The 4,661-nt window shown below is 36.2% G+C and overlaps 1 pseudogene across 1 annotated transcript; it reads right to left on the bottom strand.

The window, feature by feature from the left end:
• Positions 1-1,289: 1,289 nt before the first annotated feature.
• Positions 1,290-1,822, bottom strand: LOC308340267 (PHD finger-like domain-containing protein 5A; annotated as a pseudogene). The gene has a single exon. The product of its transcript is annotated as a PHD finger-like domain-containing protein 5A (transcript).
• Positions 1,823-4,661: the final 2,839 nt, after the last annotated feature.

Genomic DNA, 4,661 nt, shown 5'->3' with positions numbered 1-4,661 from the left:
CCATATAACTGTGGGTTTATTTCTGGGCTCTTTATTCTGTTCCATTGATCTAGGTGTCTATTTTGTGCCAGTCCCATACTGTTTTGATTAACAGAGCTTTGTAGTGTATCTTGCAATTTGGGAATGCGATACCTTCAGTTTTGTTCTTCTTTTCCAAGATTGCTGTGGCTATTCAGGGTCTTTTGTGGTTCTATACAAATTTTGGGATTTTTATTTTAGTTCTTTGAAAAATGATACTGGTGTTTTGATAGAGATTACATTAAATCTGTAGATTATTTTGGGTAATATGAACATTTTAACAATATTTGTTCTTCTAGTCCATGAACATGAAATATCTTTTGATTTGTTCTTGTCCTCAATTTCTTTTATCCATGTTTTATAGTTTTTAGAGTATAGGTCTTTCACCTCCTTAGCTAAGTTTATTTCTAGTTATATTATTATTTTTGGTTCAGTTGTAAATGGGATTTTTTTCATTTTCTTGCTGCTACTTCATTATTAGTGTATAGAACCAATTTTTTGTAGTATATGGCAACTGATTTTGTATCCTGTGATCTTATGGAATTCATTTATCTGTTCTAATTGTTGGTAGAGTTTTTATTTCGGGTTTTCTATGTATAATATCATGTCATCTGCAAATAGTGAATGCTTTACTTCTTCCTTACCAATTTGGAGGCACTTTGTGTCTTTTTCTTGTCTGACTGCTGTTGCTAGGACTTCCAGTACTATGTTGAATAAAAATGGTGAAAGCGGACATCTTTGTATTGTTACTGATCTGAGGGGGAAAGTTCTCAGTTTTTCACTATTGTGTATGGTATTAGCTATGGGTTTTTCATATATGGCCTTTATTGTGTTGAGGTATGTTCCTTCTAAGCCTATTTTGCTACTTTTTTTTTTAAAACCAGTAAAGAAACACCTGCTTTCTTAACACAACAGCAACAGAAAGGTTTTCCAAGTTCTCAGAAGAAAAATAACTTGAGCAGGCATCACCTGCTACGTGTTAACAAGATTCAGTGCCCACGCTGATTGTTCCGAGAGCTACCCCCCAACCCAGCAAGATGTCTCCTCCATGAGGGCTGCTGCCATCAGGGCTGCTGCCAAGAACAGGTTTCTCACTGTGGTAGCTTCACAGTTAATTCCTCAAACAGAAGACTGAGACGGTATTATCCCTGTTTCAGAAGCTCTTGGTGTCTAAAAAAAGGAAGAAGCAGCAGCTCTTAGTGTAGAGAGAACATAGCAATTTGGAATACAGGCTTGTTTCTTGAATTCAAGAAAAACCATGAGCCAATCTATCAATTTTTCTCTGCTCTGGTCTGCCAAGAGTGTTGTGTAAAGATTCCTTTTCCATCCCTGTCATGTGTCAGGGTAAGAGGAGGAAAGATGGAGAGGGGCCGGTGGAGGAGCTCTCTCCTCCCTCTGCGCTGGTGGTGATCGCCATCTTTTCCGACAGCTGCAGCATCTGGTGGGGGGTGGGGGAGGAGGCCACCCACCAATCGCCTCTTCTTGAAGCCGTACTTTTTGCATTCATAGAAGAGAATGGTCATAAAGCTCCCCAAATTGACAATCTTTGGGCAACCATCTCTATCCTTCGCCTGGATGGTGCACTCCTTACAATAATAGGCATCCGAGACCCCAAGGCCTCCCCAGATGACACAGCACCCTGGTAAGAGCCATAATTACACTCATCACATATGCATACCAGAGTGCAGGGACGCAGGTAGGAGTCACGGATCACACGTTTGCTATCACGTTTTTCACACAGTCTTCCGATGGTAACACCAGCCTGCTTGTGGCAGGAGATCAAATCCAGATGATGTTTAGCCATAATTCCAACACAAGTTTTGCTAATGGTTTTTATCATGAATGGATATTGTACTTTGTCAAATGTTTTTTCTGTCTCTATTGAAATAATCAAATGGCTTTAATCCTTTCTCTTGTTGAGATGATGTATCACACCGATTGATTTGCAAATATTAAACCACCCTGGCAACATAAGAGTAAATTCCGCTTGATTTTGGTGAATAGTTTTTTATAATATGTTGTTGGATTTTGTTTGTTAATATTTTGTTGCAGATTTGTACATTGCGTTCATGAGAAATATTGGCCTGCAATTTTCTTTTTTTATAGTGTCTTTATCTGGTTTTGGCATCAGGGTAATACCAGCCTCATTAAATGAATTTAGAAGTTTTCCTTCTTCTATTTTTTTGAAATAGTTTGAGAAAAATAAGTTTTAATTCTTCTTTAAATGATTGGTAGAATTCACCTCTGAAGCTGTCTGGTCCTGGACTTTTGTTTGTTGGGAGTTTTTTGATTACTGATTCAATTTCATTGCTGGTAATTTGCCTGTTGAAATTTTCTATTTCTTCCTGAATCAGTTTTCAGAGGTTATATGTTTTTAAGAAGTTATTCAGTCCTTCCAGGTTGTCTAATTTGTTAGCATGCAGTTTTTCATTATATTCTCTTATAATCCTTTGTACTTCTGTACCTCTGTGGTGTTGGTTATTATTTCTCCTATTTCTCCTATTTCTGATTTTATTTATATGAGTCCTCTTTTTTTTATAAGAGTTTCTCTTTCTTTTTTCTGTTGTTTTTTTCTTTCCATTCCTTTCCTCTTTCTTTCTTTTCTTTTTTTTCTTTCTTTTATTTGTAAAGGCTTACCAATTTTGTTGATCTTTTCAAAGAACCAACTCAACTCCTGGTTTCATTGATCTGTTTTCTTGTGGGTTTTTGTTGTTGTTTCGTTTTGTTTTGGTTTTTTAGTTTCTTTATTTATTTCTGCTCTAATCCTTCCTCCTACTGGTTTTAGATTTTGTTTATTCTTTTTCTAGCTTCTTTAGATATAAGGTTAAGTTGTTTATTTGAGGTTTTTCTTGCTTCTTGAGTTAGGCCTGCATTGTGTGTGTGTGTGTGTGTGTGTGTGTGTTTAAAGATTTTATTTATTTATTTGACAGACAAAGATCACAAGTAGGCAGGGAAGCAGGCAGAGAGAGAGGAAGAAGCAGGCTGTCCTCGGAGCAGAGAGCCCGATGCGGGGCTCCATCCCAGGACCCTGGGATCATGACCTGAGCTAAAGGCAGAGGCTTTAACCCACTGAGCCACCCAGGCACCCCTAAGCCTGCATTGTTATAAACTTCCCTCTTAGAACAGTTTTTGCTGAATCCCAAAGATTTTTGGACCATCGTGTTTTCATTTTAATTTGTCTACATATATTTTTTTATTTCCTCTTCGATTTCTTGATTGGCCCATTCATTGTTTACTGGAATGTTATTTAACCTTTGTGTATTTATGTTTTTTCTAGTTGTTTGTTTTGTGGTTGATTTTTAATTTCATAGCATTGTGGCAGGAAAAGATGCATGGTATGACTTAAATAATTTGCATTTGTTGAGACTTCTTTTGTGGCCCAGTATGTGATCTGTTCTGGAGAATCTTTCATGTGCACTTGAAAAATGTGTATTCTGCTGTTTTAGAATGGAATGTTTCAAATATATCTATGAGATCCATCTGGTCCAATGTGTCATTCAAAGCCACTTTCTCCTTGTTGATTTTCTAAACTGGTGTAATATTAATTCAAGAAAGATTGTGATAAAATTAAGAATACTATTTTAGTTCTTAGAACAACTATTAAAACATTAAAACAGAGGTATTCATAAAAAATGACAGAGGGGGTAAAATGAAATGCCCAAAGGATTCTTTTGAAAGTACTCAGTTAATCCAAACAGACAAAAAAAGAGGATAAAAAGAGCAAAAAACAGAGGAGAAAATAGAAAACATTTAGTAACCAATCATTTAATTGTATTAATTTTTTATTAACACATGTTTTATTTGTTTCAGGGGTACAGGTCTGTGATTCATCAGTCTTAAACAACTCACAGCACTCAGCTATAGCACATACCCTCTCCAGTGTCCATCACCCAGCCACCCATCCTCCCTACCACTCCCCTCCTCCAGCAACCCTCAGTTTGTTTCCTGAGATTAAGAATTTAAGAGGATTAAATACTCCAGTGAATAGGTAGAGATGGACAGAATAGACTGAAAACAAAATAAAAACACAATTCAATTATTTGATGTTCACAAGAGCTGCATTTTAATTTTTATTATATTTGCTTTATTTTTTAACTTTGAAATGATTATGAGACTAGTACAGAGAATTCCCAAATATCCAGATTCACTGATTGCCCACACCTTGCCACACAGCAACTCTGTGAAGAAATAAATCCTCTTGAGTCATCAAGGCTCAGAGAGGTTAAATGATTTCCCTCAGGCTTCACATCTGGTATGCTTTATTGGTGCTGCAGTATAAACTCAGGCAGTCTTAAGTCCAGAACATATGTTCTTAAATATTATGTTTTATTTCTAGCAATGTGTATAAATGCAGTTGGTAACTGTTGGTGTCAATATTCAAATGTAAGCCAAGCTGGCTTCATAATATCATTTTACATCTCAATATAAAATAGTTATCTATAAATAGTTGGTTTAAAGTCCAATGTGATGTTTTCTAGAGTAGTGGCCTTATCACAGGGTTGTTCAAGGTTACAGCTAAATGACAGTATTTCAGGAATAGTATATAGATGGATCCTGCCTTGGATAGAACATCAAGTAAAATGGAAGAAAAGGCCCCTTCAGATTCTGAGAATTTATTATCTGCTATTTTATTGGGATACTTA

This window comes from Martes martes (genome assembly GCF_963455335.1).
Source record: "Martes martes genome assembly, chromosome: 3".
Lineage (NCBI taxonomy): Eukaryota > Metazoa > Chordata > Mammalia > Carnivora > Mustelidae > Martes > Martes martes.
Note: the sequence above shows the minus strand (reverse complement) of the source record. Positions and strands in the feature narration are given on the sequence as shown.